This window comes from Dreissena polymorpha, chromosome 15, assembly GCF_020536995.1.
Source record: "Dreissena polymorpha isolate Duluth1 chromosome 15, UMN_Dpol_1.0, whole genome shotgun sequence".
NCBI classification, from domain to species: domain Eukaryota; kingdom Metazoa; phylum Mollusca; class Bivalvia; order Myida; family Dreissenidae; genus Dreissena; species Dreissena polymorpha.
The window spans coordinates 66,019,802-66,035,304 of NC_068369.1; the positions used below are offsets into that span (position 1 = coordinate 66,019,802).

Genomic DNA, 15,503 nt, shown 5'->3' on the forward strand with positions numbered 1-15,503 from the left:
AATGTAACCTTATGTTGTTGTTTTTAATTCTAATTTATACATTTTACATGGGTACTCGAGCACGGAAACTTTCAAATATCTGTGTTACTTATTTATCTTGACATGTAAAATGATCGAAAGCAGCATAAATTAACAGGACATTTACATGAAATACCAATTAAGACATAAGTCCAGGCGCATCACCAAAACAAGGAAGGGTCGGTTTTGTTATCGCAAACAAACAAATGACCTGTGTTCCGTTTAATGCATGTGCGTGAAGTGTCGTCCCAGATTAGACTTCACAGTCCGCACAGGCTAATCAGGGACGACACTTTCCACTTAAACTTGATTTTTGCTAAGAAGAGACTATCATGAAATATACAATATCATAAAAGCGGAAAGTGTCGCCCCTGATTAGCCTGTGCTGACTTCACAGGCTAATCTTGGACGACACTTTAGACACATGTATTAAACCCCTTTTTCACAGAGCGAGGCCCAAACGTTTGCAAGTCTAACGTGCAACTATAAAAATAGTTTAAAGCATGGATACCGTTTCAGAAATCAACGGAAGTAAGTAACGGTTCGATGAATTAAGTTGTGGAAACGCAAACATTAATAAAGAAAGTTACGATTAAGCCGAAACCATACATACGTATGTGTGTTTTGAGCCCTAAAACTCAGCAACTTACACTCATAGATGAAATTTGAATTGCTCCACTTTGCACTACAGGATGTCGTTTACATTGACGGAAATAGGGCCTATTGCCCCTTATCGCATACACACGCCTATTCCCAATAGAATCCTTCCCTTATCAAATCAAAACATTTGTTCTTATGATATCTCATCAAAATTATCAAATGTTTACGACTGAAAAACAAGGTCAGAAGCCACATTGATTAGACTGAAAAGAAAGGCCACTTGTATTATACAAACATCACAATGGCTGCTTATGTTCTCAACTCGTGGACCTAGTCTTTGTCCCTATTTTGGTATCTGCGCAGTTTATTCGTAACTCCAGATGTTCACCTATATTTATATATATGTATGGTATGTAAGCATGAGTTTACTAAGAATTCTAACATATCCCTAAGTCACGGCGCGTCAGTCACTCTATTCCTTGGTTACTATCTGAAGTTGTTGCAGGAAGCCGTTACTGATCTAATCTATCTTTTGTATTTTTAGTAACCTGTTATGGTTTATTTCGACATGTTGGTCAGTATACGAGAGCTATAAGTTATTTAAGAATTTCTGGAGATGTTTGAGGCGTGACATAGTGATCCCGAGCATTGAAAGTAACGACATGACTTTTATACTTGTAACATAGCATCGTCCGTCTTGTGTCGTGTCGTATTGGCGCTGACTTACTCTCTTTAAAATGGCCGCAATCAAACAGGCCTAACGTGTTTCGTCTTGTGTCGTATTGGCATTGACGCACTTACGGCTCAGTGATCATGAACATTGAAAGTAACGACATGACTTTAATACTTGAACCATAGGATCGTCGGTCTTGTGTCGTGGCGTATTGGCGCTGACTTACTCTCTTTAAAATGGCCGCAATCAAACAAGCCTCACGTTTTTCGTCTTGTGTCGTGTCGTATTGGCATTGACGCACTTACGGCTCAGTTAAAAGAGCGGACGGAGCGCTGTACTTCAAATCCTTGCATCGCGGATTCGATCCCGGTCCGGCCATATATTTTATTTGGGAATCGGTCTTCTATACATTTCTACAGCCAATAACTCTGATTCAAGTAGAGAAGATGTTCGTTAATGATATAAGTATGTGAACATAGTAATGGTAACCCAGCTAACCAAGCTGTTTCGTGTCGTTTAGGCGAAACTCTTGAAGCTATTCAACATGCATCACATATATTACTTGGATTATTTTCCTTGCACGTTGATTATATCTCGCAAAAGAACGCTCACTGTGGTTTATATTGAGTCCCATTGGTAACTAAAACTGCATTCTGCGTCTTTTATTACTTGCAATATAATGCTCCACCTCTCGTAGTATACTGTTACAACATTACAAATAGACTTTACAAAACTGTTGTGTCCATTTCCTGTATCAGGAACCATTTCATAATGCTATCATTTGGGCTTGTTGTTTGTCTTTATTTTATGTTCTGATATTATTTGCGTACATGGTCGTAAATTAGTAGTTATTATGTTATGCAAATAGTTCAAAACGATATACAATTGTATTCCATAAACATAAACACAATAGCAGATATAACGATAGCGAATGTCATTTATCTTGACAGGAGTGTCTCAGTCCTCATTGACAACCTTTACGATATCTGCTCTTTCAGACTGGGCGATGAAAAGATTAACCGGTGGGTACGAACAACAACTCATTTACGAGTATGTTGAGAAAACAGCCAAGTAATGGCATATTTTCTGTAACTCAGTTAACAAATGTACTAACTGCTTGTCATCGGATGGCGAATAAAAATATATGATTGAACGTCTTTGCTTAAGACAACTGCGTCAAGGAGGTCGTTCTCAGAAGACATGTGTTGTCTGTAACACAATGGAAGCAGGTAATATGTAACACTTTTTCTGTTTAGTCATCATTGTCCTAGTAACTAGAGATACATGGTCACTGGCGAAATACATTGTGGACAACAATGACGTACATTCGACCATATCTGGCGGTCAAAATAGTGTTAATTATACACGAACTGCCTTATATAAACAGCTTATATAAACAGGTTAAATAAGCCTAAATAGTTAGAAATAATTTAACGACCAGAAAGTGATGGACATTGTTATAACCCGTTTATAGTTATATTTTTGATGGTTATGAGTTTATGTCAAAGTGATGAATAAGGCTGTTTACTCCTTAAAACAAGTGGGTCGACGCCAAGGTTACCATTTTTGTATAAAACGGACCGTGTTAGAACCTCTAGTCTGAGCCACGGTCGATAGAGAATCGCACAATATACTTCCCAATTTCTGGCTTCACGGGAAAGTGCTTGAGGCGGACATTTGTTTTTCTGGATGGATTATATTTGTGTTGGAGTATCTTGTTTATTTTTGTCTCTATCTAGTATCAATTATTTAATAAGGATAATATACTGAACAATATAATCTATACGATCATTTAACCAAGAATAAAAGTTGGTATATTCTACAAAAAGACTTGTTGCCTTATTACTTTGCAAACTTGATGGGTAGTTAAACGAACCTGGGACATTTAAGTCAAAACAAAAAAATTACACAACGCGACTTAAACGAACTTAGAGAACCAATAGATTACATAAGGGCAGAAGTGCCACAAATAATTCTTACATACCGCTCAGTAATAACAAAAATGGAGGGACTCGCGGAGTTTGAAACGCATACAAAGTGAAGAAAGATCGACAACTGTAACTGTGATGTCTTCTCTAACACATAGTTTAAATTAAGTTGTAAGAACTTATGAAATACTCATTATGAATGAAATAATTAAGAAAACAGTTATGGTTACTTTTACGTGTAATTACATCATTAATGTAATTCATCAATACTATGTGGTATTCATTCAATTGTACGCGTGTGTTACTCCCCCGGCTATGATTTTACAGATCTCTCCGACACCTAGTCACACACACAGAGCCAAGAGTATAAGTACCGGATATAGATCACCGGGTACACGAAGTAACACACCACGTAAATAGGATGGGTACCAGAAAATGCGACCTATCGACTTATAAGCAACTACCTCGATCAGCCAGAATCCCGCAATTCTAAAACGATAAATTATCGTGCGAAAGTACAACACCGAAGTATTCAGAATATTGTTTCAGTTCATTCACCCCGGGTCGGCAACTATTAATGACGTCACCGCGATTGTTCATTTATGCGGAGAACATCAGTTCGAACTCTGAGATTTGCGTATAGCTTGTTGGAAATATATCAAGACACGTCTAGAATGCGGATGCGAAACAGACAATCTTGTACGATCCAGAGCGTACCATAGTCATCGAAATTAGCAAGCTTTTGTTGATGTTGTTAATTTCTTTGTCTTGATAATTACTCTCATTTTTTTATGAATAAAGCTCATTGAAATCATTATAATGGGGGAAAAGTAGGGAATTTTGACATTTATCAAAACAAGTATAACCGTGTAGTAATAATAAAAAAGGGACACCATAAATGTGTTTGGCTTTTATATGAATTGCTTTTTATTACACATTTAGGCGATACGAAATCCACATTGCCATAACACCGTCAGTGATTCTTCAAGAGAGTCAGCTGTTTGAGTCAACGACGACTCCCTTGTTATTTGTAACCCCAACCATATGAATCATTTCGCAACTTAAAGAATTGTTTCCGTGATGCGGTAGTCGCTCACATTTTTTAATCGAAATTTCTTGTAAACATATGATGGGGGTTACGGTTGTGAACTGAAAATCACAATCCACGAAACATCAATAAAGCTAATAATGATTTATCAGATGGCTTACCTGCGTTAACATCGTATTTTACAACCATATTCAAGAATGTACAACACCAATATATACGCTTATGGGTTTTTAGTTCATTATTATTTTACAATCATTAATTTAATAAATACTGCATATATATTGGAAATATTACGCCGTATAATCCGTCGATGACTGTCATTATTTATTTGAGTGAATGTGTGGTCTTTAGTACAGCCATGGTACACGTGTAATTTTAGTTTGTTAGTTCATTATTACTGTAACATTGCGTCTAAAATATCATTCAGATCATTTACAGAACAGCCCTCCTGGATCATTCGTTGTCGCACCTCTATCAATACCTCCTTACGGCGAAAACCTATCGATTTCTGCACGAAATCCGAGTAATTTAACATCTCGTTCTCATATCTACATTCCGCTATTCTTTTCATCGTCTCGAGACACAGCATCTCCAGCTCCATCCTTTTCTTGCTGTACCACAACATAGGCTCCGGGGACCCGACAATAGCCTTTCGTATCTTCTCCAATCTAAGTATTACCCCAGGACCTTCTTCTAGCATGTCCGTGATATCTGCTACCCATTTACGATGCAGCTTATTGTTTATACCACATGCTTCCATTAAATTTCGTTCAGGAATCATGTAATACGGCATATGTTTTTTGGCAATTGCAGTCCTTAGTTCTCTCAGACCGTCATGCAGCCAGTGAAGCAAACTGTATGCACTAAAGCGTGTCTGTGGGTTACGTTCAGCTTGCCATAAAACTATGTTTTTCAGTATATATGACGTTATTTCTTTATTTGTTGGTTTGATTATATCTTTGATGATCATTTTTAGTATAACATAAACTTTCGCCTGAATATCATTAAGGTTGCTTACGAGTTCTGCCTCACCGCTGTTAAAGTTAATCCTCCATTCCATGTGCTTGAATTCACTCCCCTTAAATCCTACCGGTGTTAGAATCGCTCCTAATGTTACGACTTTCTGAACTATGACTGGTGACGGCCAATGACGGGGTCTGGCAGCCCATCTATGTAGGACACTTGGGCATAAACAGCGTAGTGCGGGTACGTTGTCTCTATGCATAGACCCTAGAATGGTAAGCGGTAATGACGGTCCCACGCATTTATGTCGCACGATTCCACGTTGACCGGTATATCTAGGGTGCGACGAAATTTCATCTAACAATAAACTACTGCTCAAAAGAACGTCCCCATTTCCATTATCACACAGAGCATTGTGGATTATTTTGTGACACCTAGACGTTAGTCTCTCTAATACAAGTCTGCAGTGTCCTGGATATACATGTGTATCCATCCTGTACACTTGTAAGTCGTCTGGTATGCTGTAAAGATTGATACCAGCTTCCAAACAGATGACATTTTTCACCACGATTAGATAGTCATGGTCGCTTTCTAAATAGCAGGTCAGCCCTTCTGCCTTACTGCCAGCTGTGATAAAAGTTGCCGATGTATGACTTAGGTCTGCATTTTCCAGTCTGTCACACTCCCTGTACCTCGCAACGCGCCACCGTCTCATCTCCTCGCCGTATCCCAGCCGGGTCATTATATTACAGATCTCAACAGACACACTCTCTACATAATTCTGAAAACAAAATAGGACGTTCTTTTTGTCGGTTTAAGATGCGTGATTAAAGATTATTTAAATTATACGCATATAAAAACAACACTTTTCCGAAGTTGGTTTTAATATTTTTTCAGATAATATAAAGTTGTGTGTATTTGTAAATGAAAAATAGTGTCTACAGGTATGCATTTCCACAGCAAACGTCATTATTAAATAATATCATAAATAAAATGTGAAAATACATGAGTAAGTCATTTTTTAATTATTTGTTGATCATTGTGTCTATTTGAATACATGTTTGAACATTAAGTGACAAATTTAGTGTTGATAAACACACCGATTGTATTATGGGTATTTTTAATACATATATTGACGTTTAATACTATAACAGTATTATATGTGTAGTAGTAATGAATATGTATGTTCAGTTTTATCATTGAATGCTCGTGTTCATGTTCTTTGTTGAAAGGTATGTGCAGTGAAGACGAAAACGCGTTCCTGATGATAGCTTTGATAACAGACTAAAATTAAATTAGACTCGAAGTTATTATATGTTATTAAATTATTCTGGATTCACTGTGGCGTCAAGGCGCAATGAATTTGGCCCATCTATGTGCGTGACGTTAATATTAAAAAACCTCGACTCATATTATGGCACGCATAATTAGACTGATTCTGGTGAAGATGGTGTACCATATAAAGCTTATTTAAAGGTAGTATATACGTATAACATAATACACAGTAAACGAAGATAGTCATCATCGCAGTTTTCATATTGAATGGGTATGGATGTTAATTTAAGTCCTGTCTGAAACCCCAGCTAAAGACATTATTAGCATACTATTTTAGGTGACATTCGGAAGATATACATATGAAAGTCGGCTTGAGACTCATTTAAAACGCACAGAAATATAATACATACCTCACTTAAAAGAACTTCAATATTATATACAATATGTATGTTCTTCTGTTTTTGACTTAAACAGGAATCAGTGAAGTATAACTGGGATTTCTGTAATTATACGACTGGGAAATAAAACTTTTACGTTAGCGCTTGAACAATTAAAGCCACACACTTCGCCTCTGACCTTGAAATAAAATACATGTTAATCAATACATAAAGATAAAATTTGCAAGTGTCCATTAATGTAAATCTTTAATCTATTAAGTATATACACATGTTTTTCTTTACTTTTTTTTCTAATTTGAAACACGTGTTGCATACGAATCTTCGATTACTATTTCTATGGCTATACACACCCTAAACGTATGTGTTTATGACTTGCTATTTATGTAACACGAATTTTACATGAATGTCATATGAATGTATATATTACTATGTGGCAAAAATAAAACGTCTGCACAAAAAAAAAACACTTTCAAAACAAGTCCTGTTAATCATTAAGTATACGATACATAACAATGTATGTGTTACAGCAGTTTGTTTCACTTTTGAGCACCAATCGATAAAATAGTTATACCGAGCTGAATTTCGTACAGTTCGATGGATCTTGTTATACCGAGTTGAATTTCGTACATTTCGATGGATCTTGTTATACCGAGTTGAATTTCGTACATTTCGATGGATCTTGTTATACCGAGTTGAATTCCGTACATTTCGATGGATCTTGTTATACCGAGTTGAATTTCGTACATTTCGATGGATCTTGTTATATCGATGTGAATTTCGTACATTTCGATGGATCTTGTTAAGAGTAAACATTGAAGTCACTAACGTTAATATTGAAATAACAAACACGACCATCTTAAAATGATCACTAGCATTTGCACAAAATACTGTTTTGAAAGACAAATAATTGATGTAGCTTGTTCATTGGCAACATCAATTTAAATATTGTAATAGTGATTTGCAATGTCTTCGACTTGCGCCAGTACATTTTGCTCGTTCCATTTACACGTTTTTTCAATTGTATTAGTACAAATTGACACTTAAACGTTTAAAAAAACAAAAGAATGGTAAAAATATCCGAACGTAAAATTCGTTTATACCTATTAATACATATATCTACGTTCAGTAGTATATTTTAAAAATCAAGCCTATGCAAATTCATATTTAAAACAAAAATTAAGAAGTAAACGTTTGAAAAACACAATCGCTATTTCGTTTCCTTTTAAATTCATTGTTAACTATTAACATCGATTTATTTTTATCGATAAAACGAAAGTTGAGTACGATACATCTCACTAGCTTAGCGCTCAAAATCATAGAATATTCCTGAGACATACTGTTGTACAAAATGCTGTGTCTGGGAACGCTTTCAGCCTCTGATTTACCTGAGAGTGACGACTGTTCGGACTGATGTGTCTGGGAACACTTCCAGTCTCTGATTTACCCGAGAGTGACGACTGTACGGACTGATGTGTCTGGGCACGCTTCCAGTCTCTGATTTAACTGAGAGTGACGACTGTACAGATTGCTGTGTCTGGGGACGCTTCCAGTCTTTGGTTTACCTGAGAGTAACAGACTGCTGTGTCTGGATACGCTTCCAGTCTTTGGTTTACATGAGAGTGACGACTGTACAGACTGATGGGTCTGGAAACGCTTCCAGTCTTTTGTTTACCTGAGAGTGACGCTGTACAGACTGCTGTGTCTGGAAACGCTTCCAGTCTTTGGTTTACCTTAGAGTGACGACTGTACAGACTGATGGGTCTGGGAACGCTTTCAGTCTCTTATTTACATGAGAGTGACGACTGTACAGACTGATGGTTCTGGGAACACTTTCAGTCTCTGATTTACCTGAGAGTGACGACTGTACAGACTGCTGTGTCTGGAAACGCTTCCAGTCTTTGGTTTACCTGAGAGTGACGACTGTACAGACTGATGGGTCTGGAAACGCTTTCAGTCTCTTATTTACCTGAGAGTGACGACTGTACAGACTGATGGTTCTGGGAACACTTTCAGTCTCTGATTTACCTGAGAGTGACGACTGTAGGGACTGCTGTGTATGGGAACACTTTCAGACTCTGATTTACCTGAGAGTGACGACTGTACGGACTGATGGTTCTGGGAACGCTTCCAGTCTCTGATTTACCTGAGAGTGACGACTGTACAGACTGATGGGTTTGGGGACGCTTCCAGTCTCTGATTTACCTGAGAGTGACGACTGTACGGACGGATGTGCCTGGAAAGACTTTCACTCTCTGATTTACCCGAGAGTGACGACTGTACAGACTGATGTGTATGGGAACGCTTCCAGTCTCTGATTTACCTGAGAGTGACGACTGTACGGACTGATGTGTCTGGGAACACTTTCATTTCAGTCTCTGATTTACCTAAGAGTGACAACTGTACGGACTGCTGTGTATGGGAACACTTCCAGACTCTGATTTACCTGAGAGTGACGACTGTACAGACTGCTGTGTATGGGAACGCTTCCAGTCTCTGATTTACCTGAGAGTGACGACTGTACAGACTGATGGGTCTAGGAACGCTTCCAGTCTCTGATTTACCTGAGAGTGACGACTGTACAGACTGATGGGTCTGCGAACGCTTCCAGTCTCTGATTTACCTGAGAGTGACGACTGTACAGACTGATGGGTCTGGGAACACTTCCAGACTCTGATTTACCTGAGAGTGACGACTATGCAGACTGATATGTATGGGAACACTTTCAGTCTCTGATTTACCTGAGAGTGACGACTGTACAGACTGATGTGTCTGGGAACACATCCAGTCTCTGATTTACCCGAGAGTGACGACTGTACAGACTGATGTGTCTGGGAACGCTTTCAGTCTCTGACTTACCTGAGAGTGACGACTGTACGGACTGATGTGTCTGGGAACGCTTTCAGTCTTTGATATACCTGAGAGTGACGACTGTACAGACTGATGGGTCTAGGAACACTTTCAGTCTCTGATTTACCTGAGAGTGACGACTGTACAGACTGATGGGTCTAGAAACGCTTCCAGTCTCTGTATCCGTACACCCAAAGCCTCTTTCTGCCATCTTAAAAAGCTGGAAGTCAATATAAGAGTCCATTACAAAAAAAAAGATTAAATAAAAGAAGGTATTATAAAAAGTAATAATATATTTTCATATATATTTATTAAAGATTGATTGTATGTGATTTATGAGCGTTTAACTTAGCATTAAACGTATCAAAACATTAAAATCGATTTATAACTGATTTGGCAAAACAAAGCGTGGATTCCTCGTGATACTATTGTTCGGAAGGCTAGACCTTGCATACGCATATTGATTTACAACAATCAAGCGTTCAATAATGCACAAGGAAGAACATGGCTTATACTAAACACAAATACGTTAAATAAGATATCCGCCTAAAATACACAAATTTGTTTTACTATTTTGATAAAATTATAAGTATGAGTAAGACAAATCTAAACTGATTTGTCAAAACCAAGCGTGGACTCCTTATGATACTGTTGTTCGCAATTTAAAAAGGATAGAACTTGTATACGCATATTGATTTACAACAATCAACTGTTCGATAAAGCACTATGAAAAACATGACATATACATAACAAAACTAACATATCCACCTCGAATAAATAAACATGTTTATAAATAATAAGCAAAGTTCATCTACAGCTTGAAAGAGGGTATGTGTAAGCAATATTCAAATGTCTTGCACTTTCGAATTCAATATCCATTCCGGACCATTCGACCAAAGTTATATATTATTAATGTGTTAACACGTACATTTTTAATTATAACTTACTGTCTACTGCAACGACTTTTTTAAGATGATACCATGTCACACTAACCTCAAGCAAATGCCACACACAAACAAAATTTAGGGTTAGGAAGTATAGACAAATTCATGTACTTTCGATTTCAATATTCATTCGACCAAAGTATTAAATAATTAATGCGTTAACACGCACATTTTCAATTGTATCTTACTGTCTACTGCAACGACGATTTTCAAATGATTCAATGTCGTTATAACCTCAAACTAATGTCACAAACAAACACAATTTAGGATTAGCTATGTGGCATAGAAAATCCATGCATTTTTTATTTCAATATCCATTCGACACAAATTATGAAAAAAATGTGTTAACAAGTACATTTGCAATTATAATTTACTGTCGACGGTAACGACAATTGTAAGATGATAACAATTGACAATAACATCAAACAAATGTCACAAACGCACACATTTTTACGGTAAGGTTGTATAGAAAATCCATGCACTTTCGATCCAATAACACTTGAAAGGAATTTATGTTTATCCACAATCTTTTAGTTGCTCTTTAAAAAGATAATATATATATATATATATATATATATATATATATATATATATATATATATATATATATATATATATATATATATTATATAAGTGAATTATTTGGTTCCATTATACCAAGATACAGTCTAATGCACGTGAAGAAACGGCACTATCATAATTAAAATTACTATGTACAAATATTCATACTTCTTCTGCAGGGAGTGAAACATAAATAAAATAAGATTGCATTGATAATCATTATTGATAACCCACATTATGAAATGTAATATAACATTAACCATAACATGTGTCTAAAAGATCTGAATGATTTTTGTTCTCTCATGTTAGTGCAGTGGAGTGAAACACACCATGTATTTATATTGGTAAATTGATCGGATACCATGGTATTGGAACCCTCAAAGATTTTTCCAGATCACACCTGATGACCTGGGAACAAGACCTACTGAATACCCCAAGAAAAGATTAAACAGACTTCCCGAAACAATTTGTTAGGCCTGTTAAGATTTGGAACAATTGTTATTCTTGTATATTCAAGTTAATGTATTACATATACATTCAAACACTTTAAACGAGTATATATCATTTTAACAATGTAATTCATGGGCCATCATATGTATGTTTATTGCAGGATCATTTAAAATAATGGATAAATAGTACAACGGCATTGGAAATATTGGATCTTTGAAATTAACTTATTAAGTTAATGAATTAAAGAGATGTTATTTTATTAAATAGAAAGCTATGCTTTTAGTGTTACAGAATCGATGCTATCGTATCATTACAAAACATTGACAAAATAACATCACATGGTTAACATTTTGCTGTTATTTTACCTTGTATGAAACCCAGGTAATTCTCGCGTGTATCGGTGCTATACACTGAGCACGTAAAAGAACCAAGGTATCTATTCGCAAAGAGTTAGGGTATCGCACCCGGATTCCTTGTATACCAATACTGTTTCTTATGCTTGCTGTCTCTTCAGCAAAACCAAAGGACCCCATTGGAAATAAGTGCTTGCACTTTCATGGGTTATCCTTGACCGCAAGATCAAAATAAATACATACATAAATATATAAATACATACATGGTTAACATTTTGCTGTTATTTTACCTTGTAACCCCAAATATTCAATCCTTGTCATGTAACTAACTCATTAACGTCAATGCTTTTTAATGTATTGTTGTTTAATATAAATATATAATTTCACGAGTTAGCTAAGTCGGGATGTCGAGATAGCTAAAATTCCCTGCTCTTTTGTTTAATGCACCATTCTTGTATTTATTGCACCGCTTTTTTTAAATTGCACTCCTCTTTTATTTAGTTTTGAACTCCTCTTTTTTGTATATCGTGGCCTCGACTTAGTAACTCGAGGCCACGACATAGCAAACTCGTGGCAACGAGATTGAAAGTATACAAAATAGGAGTGCAATTTATAAAAGAGGAGTGAATGTCATCTCTATGCCACCGTATGTGTCAGAGTCATAATTGTTATTCCACGTGTTTGACTTTAATGCAGTTATTCTTATTATAACTATTACCATTTGTTTAGAATTTTCATTTTGCTTAACTGTAAATAAGTTCCTTTAACATATTTCAAATTATGATTATATAGACCTGTATTGACAAAACTGTTGATACAGTTTGTCTTAGACTAAGACTATCGAAGACCTTGACTTAGTCATAAGAAAAACACTCAACAGTCAACAGTGTAAAAATGTTCTTATATTAAATTTAACACTATATCAACTTAAAATGCGGCATATTTTGACAAACGTTATTCTGCCATTACTGTACACAAATAAACCTTTCTTAATGTACATATTTCCCTCAACTTTCCATTAGTTAGACAAAAATGTTTACACCAGTGTGTGAAACTGTTATCAAACTACGTACTACAACAATAAAAAAATAATTTAAAACTTACCACGCAGCTCAAACACGCTCAAAGTGCCATTCACACGACGCCTTGAAATAATACTGCGCAATAAGTATAACACCCGACGCAAGAATGTTATCAAAAAGGAAGTAACGACGATATATTAAAAATAGAAATATGCGTAATGTTTATATTTAAATAGCACGTCAACCAAAATCAATTTCTTATGGTTCTTATCTTATCAGGCAAATGTATTAGCTACACTTGTTTACTGTTATCAGTAGCGGCTAAAAATAAATATATCTAACCCATAGAAGTCTGAGAAAGTTATCATCCTCAAAAAATGTATTATCTCTATTTTTGGAAAATTGTTCATGGATTGAAGTCATTTTCTTTGTAATATGAGTGTATTGGCATGATGAGGTATCGTGACTTTAAGGTAAAACCTTTCACTGATATTGTGACATATTTCCAATACCAAAACTTCAACATTTAAAGGTACATGGTCATTTACGGTGGTATGAAGGTGACATCCTAAACACATCTTTATTTGAGTGCGCTCGTGAAAGTCGTTACGTGCGCATGTGGATTCACTGAAAAAAACAGTACTGTAAATATTTAATCTAATGATCGTCTTACCAATCAAAATACAAAATCCCATAAAATAAACAACACTAATTTTGGCAATTTACAAGCAATTGTAGAGATGCAGACTGAGTTATCGTCGTGTAAAGGTCGGATCTAGGGCAGTCGTCTCATACGTTCGAATGATATTATTCTGCTTTTAAGCATTTAAATTATTCGATGTAACTTTTAACAGATTTTAACAACTTTGAATGAAAAGCGTGTCCACTTAGAGTCATTCCTGTGAAAATTCGTAGATTCTATCAACGAGTCCTGGAGGAATTAATGCTAAACGAAACAGTTAATGCACGAACGCACGTGTTGACGGACGTAAGGACATGACGGTTTCCTAAAATCTCACCAAAGCACTATGCGCTCAGGTGACCAGAGAATGTAAATATTTAGACATCTTCACAAACAGCTTCGTTGCATAGTATTTATTATTAGAATGCACATTTCAAAATAAAACTTAACAAGTGTTCCGCGGTCAGAGACATATGCCCATCTAACAGGGCTTTGCACTAGTGACCCCGATTTGTAAATACTTCATCTACTGTCCAAGGCCAATGCGCATGTGAAGTATCAAGCAAATCGATTGATTCGCTGACATGTTATTGATCAGAAACGCTTTTTCCAATTATTGTGCTAGTGACCATGACCGTTGACCTAGTGACTCCAATTTCAATAGTGTCATCTACTGTTATACGAAAATCTGGTAAATGTTATGTTGATGATACTTAATGTCTTCATCTCAGTACACATTGAGATCATGTTTTGCCTGAAATAAAATACCACCGGATATAATAAAGAATTATATCCTGGTTATGTTTATGTAGTTTTAAGGTATCATGTTTACATTGTGTAGTGGTAACATGCTTGCATTTATTGTCTACACATTTATTGTCACTTTACACACACGCATTAAAACCCTTGTAATTGAGTTGCATTGAGCAAATATAAACATTTATATATGCCACACTTTTTTGAATGCAAGAACTACTATGTTTTTATATTTCTGGGAAATGTATTGCAATGATTTACATTATTTACTGTTTACATCGCAAATAGAGCAATACTTGTTTAATGTAATGAGCTATTGCATTAATAATATCGTAATTGATGCACTACTGTCAAATGTGTATACGTTCATTTCTAGTCGTGGTTATGCCCACAATTTCCGAACGGGGATACGTATTGACTTTTCGCTCGTCCTTCCGTCTGTCTTTCCTTTCATTTGTCAAATTTTTATGTCGAACGTAAATCAAAAAGTATTGTTGCTAGATGGGTGAAACTAAATACAGAGATCATAACAACAAGACATCCTAACCGCACCTGGGTATTTTTGTTAATTATATATTTTTATAATGATTTCAATGAAATATGACATTTGAATACCTCTTATTTGTTCTCATTACAGTGTACCAAAACTAAGAAAATTGTACGATCTACATATTGTGTTCTACAAAATGCCTTTCTTTTATTTGTACAAAAAGCTCGTGTATGTTTAGATATAACGTTAATAGTGCAGTGCTTTAAAACTTCTTGCTTACCACTACAATCGAACATTGCAATCTACGACATTTTATACTTTCATACGCAATATGACGATTGTAACCGATTACTCAAAGTGATTATGCGCTTAACCAGTCGTGATACATCTCTGTCTCCGGAATCAACAGTACGATGAAAAAATCGTCTGCTTATCCATATTCGCGCTACAGTACATTACAGCATACACCAGTTTCAAAAGTGACATACAAATTAC

General features: G+C 35.9%; 1 protein-coding gene across 1 annotated transcript in view; it reads right to left on the reverse strand.

Moving 5' to 3' along the window:
• The window catches only part of LOC127859808 (uncharacterized), a 436,037-nt gene extending 422,839 nt beyond the window's left edge, over window positions 1-13,198 (reverse strand). The window contains exon 1 of the mRNA XM_052397313.1: window positions 13,163-13,198. The gene's annotated coding sequence lies outside the window, so the exon portion shown is untranslated. The remainder of the gene's footprint in view (window positions 1-13,162) is intronic.
• Window positions 13,199-15,503: the final 2,305 nt, after the last annotated feature.